This window comes from Lactuca serriola, chromosome 4, assembly GCF_051521515.1.
Source record: "Lactuca serriola cultivar US96UC23 chromosome 4, Lser_US96UC23_V15, whole genome shotgun sequence".
Taxonomy (NCBI): domain Eukaryota; kingdom Viridiplantae; phylum Streptophyta; class Magnoliopsida; order Asterales; family Asteraceae; genus Lactuca; species Lactuca serriola.
In genome coordinates, this window is record NC_136411.1 from 156,072,236 (window position 1) to 156,089,249 (window position 17,014).

Here is a 17,014-nt window from a genome sequence, read left to right on the forward strand (position 1 = left end):
ATAGGGAGCAGGAGAGGGAGTTCCGGATGGGTCAGTACCGCCCAAGGTACTTGGTCCGATACGCATGTGCGAGTTGGATGCAAGGATTCGCGAGATCTTGCATGATGAGGTTGCTGCGTTGTTCCGGGCTGAGTTGCCGGAACTGTTTGGGTCGATCAAGACCGCCATGGTTGAGTATTTTGATGAGCGCTATGCAGCTCTCATAGAGATGGTTGCCATTGCGGCTACAGCGGCTGTAGCAGCGGCAGGGGGAGGAGCTGGTCGGGGTTTTCAGTATCGGGACTTCGATAATACGAAGCCTCCCACCTTTGATGGAGTTCAGGACCCGATTGTTGCTATGAGATGATTATCGGACGTGGAGGGGTGTTTCTTTACGTGTTCATGCCCTGTTGATCAGAGGGTGAGGTGTGCTCTGAACCTGTTAAGGCTCGGGGCGAAGGATTGGTGGAGATTGACCACGGGGTCATATTCGGATGCGCAGAGGGCTGCGGTTTCATGGGATCAGTTCAGAGAGATGTTCAGCACTCGTTATGTTCCGCGGGTTGAGAGCGAGAGAGAGAGAGAGAGAGAGAGAGAGAGAGAGAGATTGGCTCAGGAGTTCCTAGAGCTTAAGCAGGGTTCGGAGTCGTTGACTGAGATCACCAGGATGTTCACTGAGAGGGCGATGTTTTGCCCTGAGTTCGCTTCAGAGCAGGCTCATATGTATCAATATCTGAGCATGCTCAAGAGGGATATCAGACAGTTTGTGTCTACGCAGAGGTGCGAGACTTTGTTGGAGTTGCAGGAGGCCGCCAGGCGGCATGAGTTAGAGATTGAGTTGTAGTTGCGTGAGCTGAGGCAGGCTCCGGTGCAGTCGCAGCCGGCACCGAAACAGTCCAAGACCGTTGATTCTAGGGTGGGAGATCAGAGCAACCACACTTGTGGGAAGTGTGGGAGGGGTCACACCGGAGTTTGTAGGTCCGGTGGTGCATGCCGCAAGTGCGGAAAGAAGGGGCACTATGCGAGGGATTGTCGGCAGTCAGCGCCGGTTCGGGATTTGAGGATTTGTTATCATTGTCATCAGGTTGGGCACTTGAGGGTCAACTGTCCACAACTTGCTGCAGGACCGGTACAGGCTCCAGCACCGGCCACTTTGAGGATCACAGGTGGAGGTTAGGGTGGAGCGGAGCCCCCAAGGGCTTAGGGTCGTGCTTTTCAGCTTGCAGCAGAGGAGGTCAAAGCAATGCCGGATGCAGCTGTAGGTATGTTTCTTTCTTGATGTTTTGTTTATCTTGTGGTTATTGTGGAGTATTGTTTATCCGCTAGTCTCATTGTGTGGTTTTCGGTGTGGTATTCATTTTTCTTTGAGGGTTATGGTTTGGTTATGGGTTATAGTTGGGAATTTCGTTGGTTATCATTCATGGGGGTTACTAGTGGAAATCTGGCGTCTGATTTGAGGGATGGGTAGCATCTGCATTCTGAGGAGTGGTTAGCTGCAGACTGAGTTTCTTTCGAGCTTGGGTTGATCAGTGTTAATATGTAATTTTGTGAAGGTTGTTTGTGCTTGCGGGACGCAGTTCGCGTGTAAGTGTTGTATTTTGTAAGGTTGTTGAGGGAGGTCGGTGATCGCAACCAGTGATTGATAGTCAGTGCTACAAGTGGGGGAGAATTGGAAGATTCTCCGGAAGATCGATGAGCATATGAGGTTGTTTAGCTGTTTGGGATTCAGCAGTATTCTGTCAGCCAAGAGCATAGGCTGGTATGAGTAAGTGGCAGGCATGCGGGCCGGGATACAGACCAAGGGTATTTGGTTGTGGAGGGCATGGGATCAGGCCGGATTGAGTATGTATGATGGAGATAGAGTTCGGAACCCCTAGAGGGCTAGAACAGTAATACGTGGGAGGATTTCCCAGAGAGATAACTCGGAATGATGACTGCTGGTTGAGCGGCCCCGATAGACTGAAGGCCGGAAGGCATACCAGTCAGGCCGAAGGCTCAGAGAACGGTCCAGCCAGACTGAAGGCCCTGGAGGGCGGTCTGGATTGGCTGAAGGTTCTGAGAGTGGTCCAGATTGGCTGAAGGCCTGGTAAGGCGGTCCAGTCATGCTGAAGACTCTGCAGGTATTGTTAGACCGGTTCGAGGAAATGGATTGAGTATGTTGCGATGTGTTAGCATTAGAAGGTCTGGCCCCGTGTATTGATCTTGATTAGTGGAGATGGTGCATGGACTCGAGAGTCCTTGCGAGCAGATTCAGAGCATGTGTGTTGCATGGATTGCACTTATGCTATAAGGGAGTGGTGTAGCGTTGGGCGAGCACCGTGGCACTTGTCGCAATAACAAGGCGGCCAAGTGGATTTCCTTGGTAAGAAAAGAGAAAGGAATGTAGCTCCGAGAGGGAGTGTAAATTCACGGAAGTGAAAGCAGCAGCGCAGAGTTATGATTGGAGTGGTCCAATTATGGTCATTGAGCAGCGAGATAATGGCAGTGGTATGGGATCACATCCAGTTTGGATGTCTGCTGAGGTCGCGGAAGGAATTCTTCGGGTGTAGAGCCAAGAGGCTCGGAAGGGATGTAGGTGTTGGATAAGGTGTCTAAGTCCATAACTATTTCTGGTTAGTAGTTGACCCGACCCAGCATGGTCCATTTGGGTTGCATGGCACCATGCAATTGGATAGACTAAATGAGAGAAATAACACTTCGAGATTATTAATATATTATAAGTTCTAATATATTAATAATATTATTTGATTATATTGATCAAAGAATTAATTTAGAATTAATTAAGTGATCAAAAGATAACTAATTAAATATATGGGTTGATTATGTAAATCATTCATATCTTGTATAGTGGGCTAAGAGGCTCCATGGGTTATCAAGTTGGGTTCTACCCATAGGATGCTCCATGGATGCTCCATGGGAGGTACAAACCCATGGGTCATGGAAATGAAGAGTCATGACACATTAGGGTTTACATGGTGTAACCCTAGATGTGTCAACACTATATAAGAATCCCATTCTCCACCAAAATCGGCTACACATATGAAAGAAGAGGGCTAGGCCGATTTCAAGTAGTGTGTATTCTCTCAAAAGTCTTTCCAAGAGCATTTGGTGTTGTGTGAAGCATTTGAGGCATCACACTTGGGGTGCTAGGCTCACAAGGTTTCAAGGAACATAAGCAACAACAAGGTAAGTTATTATATCTTTCATTCAAGTTAGAAATTGTTCCCCATGTATGCTAGATAGGAATATAACCTTGGAATTCAACTTTGCAAGATAATTAGACAAACATAGATCCAAGGTTATTAGGGTTGCATGTACACTTAGGAAGTGTTAGAATGCTCAAAACCCATCAGTGGTATCAGAGCCTAGGCTTGTTTGTGTGTTATTTGTGCTTAAAAGTTGAAAAAAATCGAAAAGCTTGCTGTCTGCCTGATGAAATCGCCGAGTCCATGGGGAGACTCGCCGAGTTCACTTGTATCTTCAACCTACTTGTCGAGTAGGTTCATGCACTCGACAAGTAGGAGCCACAGAGTGCAGATTTTCGACTTTAGTTGCTGGAAATGGACTAGAAACATTACCCTAAACTGTTTTGGTACTTGAAAAGTTGTTTTAGATGGTGTAATGTCTTTGCTAATCCATTTACAACAACTAGTTATCAAAATTACAAAGTTTTAAGTGTAATTTTGATTCATGAAAGTGTTCATGTTCATGTTCTTGATCTTATGATGTTTAGATGATCATAGGAATTATTTGTAACCTATGTGGTAGTTTAATTCTTGATCATAATGTGTTTTAATGGAGTCCATAACTTGTCCTCAAGTTATGGAAAACCAAAAGTCACTTGAGTTAAAACCATTAAAGGAACACAAGAGTTAGAAAAATGAAGAGTCTTCATTTTTATTACTCTAATAAACTCATAAGTTACAAGAAATGAAAAGTTTTGAAAGTTTAAAAAACGTGTCCTCAAGTTTTGGAACAAGTAAAGTCATGTTAAAAACTTTAGTTCCAACCCTTAGAATTTTAAAAGTTAAAATTCAACCCTTATACTTATATTATTATGATTTAAGAATTATATATATATATATATATATATATATATATATATATATATATATATATATATATATGTATAAGAACAAAGTCGTCTTACCGCTAGTACGCCTCATTCACAAAGCCGGTCTATAAGGTGGGTATAAGGTTGTTGCCTATAAAATGACAACTTAATGGGTGTCCACTCTCACCCACCGCTTGTTTGACCGGTGGAGGGTCGTTAGCCGAACGGGTAAGACAAGAACTTATAAATTCTCATTAAAAGTATGATGAATATTATAAAGTAACTAAATGTTTTATTAAATTCCCAATCTTAGTTACTTTAGGAAAAATGTGAATAAGGTGCTAATCCATGAAATTACACTTTACACTTTGTTTAAGTCGTTGGTGGAGCATGTGTGGTTAACCGGCACACTAACTTGGACTTAACAAGGTAGGTAAAGGGTGACTTAAGGTTTATTATAGTATCGGTGGAGCGTGTGTGGTTTACCGGCACATCGATTGAGTGATAAACTTTAAGGGTACCAAGTGATTTGTATGGTTACTTCACACCTCGTTTTGTGATCCTCGGTATCCCAGTCACAAAACTTGGAGGGCACGCTCGAGATTGAAACATGCCTTTGAAAAGTTCGCTGAATCTCAAAGAATCTAGGAATTTCTAAGAACCAATCAAAAACCTAATATTTAATATTCCGGTTTTCGTGGTGGAAATTGGTGAATCGTCATTCACCTACCTTTCAAATATGTTATAGCTTGGATTACGGCATACCTCTTCTAAGTTATAATATATTGTGATTGGGTCCTAGCCTTAATATTACATTTGGGTGTTTTATTAAGGACTCTCTTAATATCTAAACTAGTCTTCTCCTTTTCTTTCAGATGTCTTCAAACAATGTTGCTTCTGGCTCTAATCCTAATGGCTCCTTTACCCTTATGAACTTGTGTGGGAAAGTCACTTTTGATGGATCCAACTTCAATGAGTGGATCAGAAACATCAGGATGATTACCCGCTACGAGGACAAAGAATATGTCATTGACAAGGAGCTTAAGGAGATTGATGAGACCACTGCAACTCCCCAGGAGATCGCTGACTTTCAGGCACATGAAAGGGATGCTACGAAAGTGGCATGCATCATGATGGCCACGATGATAGCGGAACTCCAAAAGTCCTATGAGGATATCTGATGGAAAGATACCATCAAAGTGCACGACAAGAGAGGTATGAAATCATCTGCTCCATGATAACAACCATGATGAAGGACGGGGAATCCATCACGAGCCACATGTAGAAAATGCAAAGGTATGTGGATCGATTGCTGAAGCTTAATGTGAACTTCCCTGAGGAGCTTGCAATAGATATCATTTTGCACTCCTTACTATCGTGCTATGATCAATTCCGCATGACATATCACATGAATAAGGAAGAGGTCACACTCAGCAAACTTCGGGGACTTCTCAAGACCGCATAATCTGGTCTTAAGGGGAAGTCGGTTGTTAACACTCCTACTCCAAACTCCACTCCAGTTTTGGCAATCGGGAAAAGTCGAGGGAAGAAGAGAAAGAGCTCTTCGAAGGGTACCAAGGCTCAGACCCTTGATGGCTCTTCTTCAATTGGAACCAAGAAAGGTTTCGTCACTCCTTCTTCTGACCCAAAAGAGGCTGAATGCTTCTATTGCCATGAAAAATCACATTGGAAGCAGAACTGCCCAAAATACTAGCAAGATGTGAAGGATGGGAAAGTTAAACCCAACCATGCAGGTATTTACACTATCATTTCTAATAACTCACCCCATTCTAAATCTTGGGTCCTTGATACCGGTTGTGGTATTCATATTTGTTGTGACTTACAGGGACTAAGAAGAAGTGAGAATATGGAGCAAGGAAGAATAAACTTAATCATGGGGAATAGGAAAGCTTTACCTGTCACCAAGATTGGAGTTTATACTTTATCGCTAAGTAGTGGGTTTAGTTTAGATTTGAATAAGTGTTGTTATTCGCCAGAAATGGCAAGAAATATTATTTCCTTTCATGCATTGTATAAACAAGGTTTCACCTTTTTATTTGATAATGAAGTTGGTTCGATTAATGCTTTCTTTAATAATGTTCTTTATTTTAAAGCATTACCTTGTGATGGCGTGTATGAAATAGTATATGTGGTTGATAACTTAGGAAATAACGTATTGTGTGTTGATTCTGTTAATAATAACTTGGATAAAGCATCATTATGGCATTGCCGTCTTGGACATATAAGCAAGAAACGCATATGCCAACTCCAAAAGGATGGAGTCTTGGAGTCATTTAACCTAAAGTCAGATGATAGTTGCGAATCATGCTTACTTGGAAAAATGACAAAGTCACCCTTCACAGGCTCGTGTGAGAGGGGTGAAGGTTTGTTGGACCTTGTACACACGGATGTGTGTGGACCACTCAAACATGCCACAAGGGATGCTAATCGTTATTATTTGACTTTTACTGATGATTACAGTAGATATGGATATGTCTACTTGATCAAGCATAAGTCAGAGACTTTCGAAAGGTTTAAGGAATTTAAACAAGAAGTCGAGAATCAAGTGGGCAGGAACATTAAGATGCTTTGATCTGATCGTGGTGGTGAGTATCTTAGTTCATAGTTCCTTGACTATCTAAGGGAATGTGGGATAGTCTCACAATTGACACCTCCCAGGACACCACAGTTGAATGGTGTGGCTGAGAGGCGTAATCGAACCTTGTTGGATATGGTTCGTTCCATGATGAGTCGAGCTTCGCTACCAATCTCATTCTGGGGGTATGCCTTAGAGACTGCCGCCCATATCCTTAATCTAGTCCCTACAAAGAAAGTTGTCAAAACTCCTCACGAGATGTGGATTGGTAAAGTACCTAAACTAGACCACATCAAGATTTGGGGTTGCGAGGCTTTTGTGAGACGCGAGACTCATGATAAGCTCGAACCCCGAAGCGAGAAGTGTATTTTCATCGGCTACCCACAGCAATCCTTTGGTTACCTCTTCTACAGACCTAGTGAAAATGTGGTCTTTGTAGCTAGGAGGGCTTTCTTTAGAGAGAGAGAGAGTTCATAAGCCAAGGAAACAGTGGGAGGCAAGTTGATCTTGAAGAAATTCAAGAGTCAAGCGGTGAAGGAACTTCAAACCCTAGCACTCAACTTGAGGAGGAAACTCCTGTTGAGCCAATTGACAAGTCTGTACCTCTGAGGCGTTCCACAAGGGTTAGGAATGCTCCTGAGTAACGCCAGATTGAGTAAGACACAAAGCCCTAGCACTGAGGCTGAGATAGCAGAAATGAGTCGAATACCTTATGCTTCGGCTGTAGGATCGATCATGTATGCAATGATGTGTACTCGACCTGATGTAGCCTTTGCCCTAAGCATGGTTAGCAGATATCAGGGGAACCCTGGCAAGGCACACTAGAATGCGGTAAAGAATATCCTCAAGTACCTACGGAGGACTAAGGACTGGGTCCTTACCCTCGGTGGGAGTGACGACTTGAGAGTTATAGGGTATAGTGATGCTAGCTTCCAGACTGATAGGGATAATTTCCGCTCTTAGTCGGGCTGGGTCTTTACCCTAAACGGAGGAGCAATTTCTTGGAAGAGTTCCAAGCAAGAGACAGTGGCTGATTCAACTTGTGAATCAGAGTATATTGCAGCTAGTGAGGCGGCAAAGGAGGCGATATGGCTGAAGAACTTCATTGGAGACCTTGGAGTTGTACCAGCTATTAAAGAGCCAATGGAAATTTTCTGTGACAGTGAAAGTGTTGTTGCCTTAGCCAAGGAACCAAGGGATCACAGGAGATCCAGACACATCGACAGAAAATACCATTTTGTCAAACATCGAAAAGAAGAAGGACTCCTCGTGGCAAAGAGGGTATCATCGGATGAGAACCCAGCAGATCCCCTCACGAAGGGACTAACTTGGGTTAAGCATCTCCAGCATGCTCGGAGCATAGGGCTGAAGGATGATATTAGATTTAGTGGTTAGATAACCTCGAAATTTGTAAAGTGTAATTGACATTAGATGATGAATAAAAGGTGTTTTATTTATGAGTAAAGTGTTGCTATCTCTTGTCGATCGTTTACTATATGTCTTTTGCATGTTTTGACTTCCAGAATAATTTTGTTTGGTATAACATATTATTCAAACCTCCACAGTCAGTCATATGTCGGAAGTAGGTATGAATCAAGACTGTCATGATTGGTTGCAGAGGTCTAAGGTGTTGGACAAGGCTACAACAATCATTAGTGCTCATAAGTTCTGAGCATTGGACTCAACCCACGCTCACTGGAATCACTTCATGGAATTCTATCTCGAGTGATCGTGAGATGGTAATATCATATAAGTCTTCAAACCTAGAGATATGATTTGTTACTTACAAGTTGGTTATGCATTGATTGTACGAAAACGCATTGGTAACTCGATGTTATAAAACGTGCTTTTGTGTGTAATTCAATGAGTGGTAGAACAAACATATGAGGCGAAGTTTATCTGTTCCTTCTTGGATTAGAAGCTGATATATGGGCCCCTCGATGATTTTGTTTTCACCTATGTACCGGGCCCGGTCAGAACTAAGTTGATGTGTTCAATTAAGTTCTTTGTCAAACAAATCGGAACTCGGGAAACAAACTGCTGGACAATAAGTAAGACATTGTTCCATGTATTTGCCCGGCTGATATCTAGAACAGAGGATTATATGATCACTTATCTTAAATGGCGTATCAACATCTTCTCAGTTCCGAGAGACCTTGAAAGAGCTACGATTGCCGGTCGGTTCCTGAAGTACTGGAGTTATAGTTATTATACTTATCCAAGTGGGAGACTGTTGGATAAGGTGTCTAAGTCCATAACTATTTCTGGTTAGTACTTGACCCGACCTGGCATGGTCCATTTGGGTTGCATGGCACCATGCAATTGGATAGACTAAATGAGAGAAATAACACTTGGAGATTATTAATATATTATAAGTTCTAATATATTAATAATATTATTTGATTACTTTGATCAAAGAATTAATTTAGAATTAATTAAGTGATCAAAAGATAACTAATTAAATATATGGGTTGATTATGTAAATCATTCATATCTTGTATAGTGGGCTAAGAGGCTCCATGGGTTATCAAGTTGGGTTCTACCCATAGGATGCTCCATGGATGCTCCATGGGAGTTACGAACCCATGGGTCATGGAAATGAAGAGTCATGACACATTAGGGTTTACATGGTGTAACCCTAGATGTGTCAACACTATATAAGAATCCCATTCTCCACCAAAATCGGCTACACATATGAAACAAGAGTGCTAGGCCGATTTCAAGTAGTGTGTATTCTCTCAAAAGTCTTTCCAAGAGCATTTGGTGTTGTGTGAAGCATTTGAGGCATCACACTTGGGGTGCTAGGCTCACAAGGTTTCAAGGAACATAAGCAACAACAAGGTAAGTTATTCTATCTTTCATTCAAGTTAGAAAGTGTTCCCCATGTATGCTAGATAGGAATATAACCTTGGAATTCAACTTTGCATGATAATTAGACAAACATAGATCCAATGTTATTAGGGTTGCATGTACACTTAGGAAGTGTTAGAATGCTCAAAACCCATCAGCAGGGATGGAGTCTTGGACTCCCAGTTTGATTCTGATCGAGGAATTGTGTACGTAGTGGTGGTTCATCCTGGGGAATGTTTGGAGGTGTCGTCAGTGTGGCGGGTTTTCCTAACCCGAGGGTGTTAGAGCTAGTACAGCATGTGCATGCGATTGCAAGAGGAGAACTCATAGGAGTTGCTCTGAGGCCGAAGAATGTGTTATTCTGTCAGCATGGGATGGATAGAGTTGGACTCGAATCGGGAACCCGGTGGTTTAGGGTTATATCTAGCTCGTAAGAGCCAAGTGATTGTTGTGATCAGGATCGAGAAAAGTGCCATGGAGTGGTACTCGGTTGATAAGTGTAGAATCTGATAAGTGTGGTAATCAAAGGGTGAAGCCGGTGGCCGGCTTGAGGCGGTAGTCAGGACACCGCTAGAAAGGAGAAAGTTAGTTTCGGGTTTCGATGGTTGCGTCTTGAGGAACCTGGTTGGGTTAATGCCAGGTGGTGCGTGGCAGGAGAAGTTCTGGAGTAGAGATGCCGAAGGCTTCGAGGGCGAAGCCTAATTTAAGTAGGGGAGAATTGTAACGCCCCGTTCCTAAGAGTACCTAATTGTGAGTCCCCGGGATTTAAGAGAAATGGTATTTTGGTCATCTTGTGGGAAAAGTGGAAAATGAGGGACAAGTATGAAATTTGGGGACTCGCCGAGTACGCCCAGCGTAAGCTGGGATTACGCCCAGCATAAAGGCGTATATGAACGCGGGTGCAAGGCTGAGTACGCCCAGCGTACTAGAGGTACGCCCAACGTACTCTCAGAGTTCTAAAACCCTAAAATTAGGGTCAGCCACTATATAAGGAACATGTTGGTTCATACCCTAGCCTCCATAAGCTCTCCCTTAACCTCAGAAACCCTAAGATAGCCGTCCCACCTCCTTGATTGGGTGTGTTTGGTCTTGGAAAGCTTGGATTAGCAAAGGAGAGCATAAAGGAAGAAAGGAGAAGTTGTCAAAGAGGGAGAGGAACGGCTGGAGCTTATAGATCTGGGAAGACATCATCCTTTGGAGCCTATTTGAGGTATAAAGCTTCTTGCTTGTCATTCATATTGTGTAGATCTATGTGTTGTGAAGCTTTGACACCATTCTTGTCCCAAAAGTCCTCATCTTGATGCATGCTTTGAGTTGGCCGAGATTATCTGTCCTTTCAGACCTTTGGAGAGGTCTTGAGTGAGAAAAATGAGGTCCCAAGGGTTGTGGTTGTTCCATGTGTGAGATATGAAGGTCTTAATGGATGAAGACCTTGGATTAAGAGCTTTATGGACGTCCCAAGTGATAAAGTTTGAGACTTTATGAATCTTAGACATATTTGGCCTATGGATCTGAAGTTTGGGCTTAAGAGCTTAAGTCATTAAGAAGTTATGAGGACTTAATGAATAGTGAAGTTACGCCCCGCGTAACATGCGAGTACGCCCAGCGTAGCGGGCCAGTGTCCCGATCCCTTATTGCGAGCATTGTTGTACGCCCAACGTACCAAGAAGGGTACGCCCAGCGTACCCCATCTATGGCATTTTTAATTTGGGCCTTATAGTTTGGGCTGTTATTTGGGCTGCTGGATTTTGGGCCGTGACTGGACATTATGGTTAGAGTGTTGTGGGCCCATTGGTTGTTATGGATCATGATTTTAGACCCATTTGGTGAGGTAGGCCCAATTTAGTAAATTGGGCCAATAGTGGGCTTTGCTTCGGACTTTTGGACTTTGGGCCATTGGTGGGCTTGGGAGCTTACCTAGTGATTGGGGTCGGATTGAGTTAGGGGTAAAATGGTCAATTTACCCTTGGAAGAGTATTGTGCTTGGCCTAATGTTTATTTGTGCTATGTTGGCTAGTTCAGGATTTTCGGTGAGTCGGTGATTCGAGAATCTGCTTCTTCAGTTCAGAGTTTCGGCAGTGCGAGGTGAGTTATCCTCACTATATCAACAGGGTCTAAGGCACCAAGGCCGGCCCTTTATCGGATTGAGATCCGGGTATTGTTGTTATGTTATTGCTTTGATATGTTTGCATCCTGGTAGTTAGGATAGTGTGTGTTAGAGACCTGGTTGAGGTCGGCATCCTAATATGTAGGGTGATGCTATGCTAGTGACCGGTTAGGTCGGTATCCTGGTTAGGATGATGATATGCTATGTGATCTGTTTGATCGGCTTGTTGATTGTGAATTGATATATGATTGTATGTTTATGTGCACATGGTTGATTGGACTGGAGTTGGGTTGAGGCAGGTCCTGCGTTGTGTTGTAGGCCAAGATACCCACGGAGGACCGGTTGTCCCGAAGGCCCAACGAGTGGTCCGGATAGGCTGTAGGCCCCAAGAGGGCGGACCGACGTGCCGAGGCTCGGAGAGTGGACCAAGCCAACTGAAGGCCCTGTGCGGGCGGACGAGTCATACTGTAGACTCAGAGAGTGGACCAGGTGGATGGAAGGCCCGGTGCGGGCGGACCAGTCATACTGTAGACTTAGAGAGTGGACCAGGTGGATGGAAGGCCCGGTGCGGGCGAACCAATCACACTGTAGACTCGATGTATATGGCTAGACTCGAAGGATGGACCAGGTGGATTGTTGGCCGGTGCGACGGACCGGTCACACAGTAGACCCGAAGTGCATGGCTGTTCTGTGATCGGATATGATATGGCATGTTATGCGTGCATGGTATATGTGGTTGGTATTTTGGGGATATCTCACTAAGATTTCGGGCTTACAGTTGTGGTTTTATGTTTTTCAGGTTCTTCAGGAGACCGTGGCAAGGCGCAGGCGTTATCGTACCGCTCCTCATGTTTATGTTGTGATGTGATTCTGGGAATACTCTAAATAAATTGTATTGAAAACCTTTTTGTAATAATTTAATGAAATCGGGTTGTTTTGAAAAATTTAAATTGGTTGGAATTTTTCATTCGTTACATCTGATCCTTCTAGAACTGTTCTCAAAAGTCAAAGGGTCAACCTGGGTCAATGGTCAAATTCAAAAGTCAAGGTCAACAGTCCATGTTGACCTGACTTGTCGAGTTTCCTTGGCTTCCGGTGCACTCACCGAGTCATCGAGTGACTCGTCGAGTTTTCGTTGTTTCTCGACTGAATTCTAAAGCCACTCATCGGGTTTCCTAAACGAAACTTTGTCGGGTACACACGTGAGCATAACTTTGGGGGAAATTCATCCGACTCGCCGAGTTGTTCATCAACTCTTCGAGTTTCATGAGGATCTTCATCGGACTCGCCGAGTTGTTCATCCAACTCGTCGAGTTCACGACTTTCTTCATCAGACTTGCCGAGTCATCCTTGTGACTCGCCGAGTCTGTTCGGTCCTTTTTCCATACAGACTTATTCTGAGCCATGCAGTTGCTCAAATTCATAGATCTATGCTTTTATGGCATACTTATCACGTAACGTCACAAACTTTACGTACATGCATTGCTTTTAAGGCCCTAAATGCCAAATCTAAGCTCTTAATGGGGCTTTATGCCCAAGAGGGACCTCATGCATGATCAATTCTGCGACTTTATGTTGCTAGAGCTTAGAGAGGGTTCAGATCTGAAGTTACAACTTCAGATCCAACTCATTGTTCAACTTATCAACCTTTAAGGTCCATAGAAAACCCTAGAACTTCATAAAAGGAAAACTTACAGAAGAGATGGTGATTTAGGATACCTCTAGAAGATGACAACTGAGAATAGTGCTGATTTCCCCACCTTACTTGCTCCAACCTCCTCTTCCTTCAAGCCTTCTTCTTCCAAAATCTTCAAATCAAGCTTCACACACTCACCAAAGCACACACACTCGAATCAGACCTCTCAAGGACTCTCTAAGACTGTAAAGAGGCCCAAAGGAGGCTAAGGCTCCTTTAAATAGGGACACAAACCCCAGGAATTAGGGTTTGACTTGCCAGCTCCTACTCGCCGAGTCCTACTAGTGGACTCGCCGAGTCAGTCACTTAGTTTGCGATCCAAGCCCGCTGCTACTTGACGAGTAGGGCAACCAACTCGTCGAGTAGGGCCAAAACCAAGAAACTATAATTGAACAATACCTGAGAATCGGGGCATTACACTAACTAGAAATAAAATATTTTTGGTTTTTCTAATGCAGAAAAATAAAAACAAAAAATATATTTTTGCAAATTTTTTTAAATGCAAATGCAATGTAGAATGCAAAAAGTAAAATTGAAAATTTTAACTATAAAAATGAAAAGTTTAAAATCCTAACTAAAATTGAAAGTTTTTACACTAACCTCCTCCCCAAACTTAAAATGATGCATTATCCTCGATGCTTAGAGATGAATGAACAACCTAATAAGCCATATAAAAAAAAAGGTGCAACTAGGAAAGAATGTACCTGATAAGTTTGTAGAAAATCTGATTTTGACAAAGATATTAGCGAAAAATCTAAATTTTGGCAACTTTAAAGATCCTCTGATTTCCCCATGCTTGGTTGGAGCTGCGACCATCTTTTTATTAAAAAGAGAAAAATAAACTAAAACTATGTATAGAGTTGCCTCCTGGAAAGCGGTCCATTCTTAAAGTCGGTTAGTCGACTTTGTCCAACCAGATTTGTTAACTGGTGTGGTTGAGACTTCTTTTCAACTTAATTTGTTTCCTTGTTACTCCAAATCCCTTCAAATATGACAAAATTGGCAGATCTAGAACTTGAGCAGTAAGTTGGAAAGACTTTAGATTTTTATCAGATAAGTTTTTCTTCTGGTTTTAAATTTCTTTCCTTTTATGATCCTCTTTTTACAACATTCTCATCATTTTCTTCTTTTCATATTTGTATCAAAAATTACCTCTCCCTTATTTCCTTTTTCCAAAAGCATTTTTCTTTTCAGCTTTTTTTTCCTGATCTTTCCTTAGTAGAAATCTGCTTCTCATCTTCTTCCCCAAGCTTATCTTTTTCCAGATCCTTTGATGTTTCAGATAATTTTTTGGTTACAAATTTGTCTTTCACAATAACATTTGAAAACTCACAATGGTCCGCAAATAAAGGACTGCTGGTACCCAGAAAATTAATAGAAAAATTATTAGAAGTACCAATATCATTTATTTTAAAGTTCAACACATCCCCATCAATTTTCATAGAGAGCATAACAACAAAAACATCAATTTTTGTTTTAGCAGTTTTTAGAAAAGTTCATCCCAAAATAATTGAGCTTTTATCTAATACGTCAAAATCGCTCATGTCCAAAATATAAATATCAGTGGGAAAAATAAGCTCACCCACTTGGACGAGAACATCCTTTAATACACCTTTTGGGTGTATTGTCGAGTGATCAGCCAATTGGATAATAGTCCAAGTCTTTTTTAAAGTATCCAATTTTAATTTTTCAAAAATAAAGAGTTAGAGGACATTGACTAATGCACCTAAATCAAGCATGTCATTTGAAAAGTAAGGTTTCCCAATTTACAAGGAATCGAGAAAATTTTCGGATCCTTGCACTTTGGGGGCAAACATTTTTGCAAAATGGAAGAAATATTTTCACCAACTTTGATTATTTCGTTAATTTTCAGTTTTTTCTTAGAAACACATAAAACTTTTAAAAATTTGGCATAACGAGGTATTTGTTTAACTATATCTAAAAAGTGGAATATTTACCTCCACCTAACGAAAGGTGTCTAAGATTTCCTAATCTTCATGCCCGCACTTTATGCTTCTGATTCGTGATGGGAAGGGTGACATCAGCTTGTATTGTTTCATATTTAGCTTGGTTTGGTTGAGGGTCTCTTTTTTTTTCAAGCTTTTTTAGCTTCTCTTTCACCCAAAACTTCTTCAGATTCATTTTCTAGTTCTTCTAATTAAAAACGTTTGGGGTTGTTTTCAGGACATAACACTCAAACTGTGCTTCGGGTTGTTTTTAGTTTGTCCCGGTAATTTCCCTTGAGACTCCAGTCGACCCACAAAAGTTGCAAGTTAAGACACCTGATGTTCAAGATTTTTATGCTAGCTATGGTTTCGTTCTAGAATATGTGGGTGCTTGTGGAAAGACTTTTTACTATATCTTCCAAAGCCATGCTGGAACTCCTAGCTTGTTGATTTGAGTTATGATTCTGAAAATTCAGACTCTGATAACTTTGTTGCTACAGATTCTGAAAGTTCTGCTGATACTAAAAATTTGACTATTGCTGAAATCCAGGTGGATGTTGAATTTGTTGTTTCTGCTGATAATTACCATTCCATCCTAGATTATTTTGTTGATAAAAGTTTTTCTGCTAATACCCTCCAACAGCTTTTACCGCAACTGTGTCTTCTTGTAGTAATGGACACATATCAGTAGGATGATATGTCTTCAGGTAGATCCCATATTGTTTCTTCGCATCGACTTTTTCTTTTGTCAGGAGCAGAACTGTCATCGTCAGTTCAGATATTTGGGCTTCCAGATGATGAGAGTTGATTTCTTTTAATCTCCTTGGCTGATATGCATACCATTCTTTTTCATTAACAAAATGTTTTAACTTAATAGCCAATTTTTCGATCAGCTCTCGGATTTCTGTTGGTGCTATATCACCTAGAGATCTGCCACATGAAGCATTTATCAGATGACTCTCCATTGGTGTTAGACCTTTGCAAAAGCAATTATAGAGTTGGTAATCATAGATTCCATGTTAGGGCAACGAACAAACAACTTTTTTAAATCTCTCCCAGTAGGTGTATGGAGCTTCACTTCTTCCTTGTTTGATACCAAGGATTTCTCTATGAATACTCGAAGCTCCCGTTTCTGAAAAAATATGTTCCTAAAAATAATTTTGGGAGTTCTATCCCAAACCCATGCGTAACATCCCCAAAATTTCAACAAATTTAAACTTTTCAAAACAACCCAATTACTAATAAAAGTGTTTACAAAACCATTGTTTCGGATCATGATTTAAAATCAGAGTTCCCCATAGATAAAAAGTACATAAAACAGGGGATGTGTACGGTTATGCCTTCGCCTTGCCACGATCCTCTAAAGAACCTGAAACCAAAAACTAAAACTGTAAGCATGAAGCCTAATGATTTCTCCCAAGTAGAAGCATACAAACAAATAACATATACAAATAATAACATGTATTGGGTCCACAGATAAAGGAATAGACTACCCTTGAGCTCACAGTATGAGTCTGGCTTGCCTATCAGGCCCACATCTCATATTTGGCTTGCTTCTGACCTCACAACATAAGTTTGGCTTGCCTTCGGGGCCCATAGCTTATGTCTGGCTTGCTCCCTAGTCCAATCAATCATTGGACTGGAATACAAATGTTCAGCCATCAATACGAGTCTGCCATACCAACTGGTCCTCAACTCGTATCTGGAATGCTACTGAGCCCTCAGTATGAGTCTGACATGCCCTACTCGGCCCTCAGCTCATATTCGGAATGCTCAAGGGTTTGTT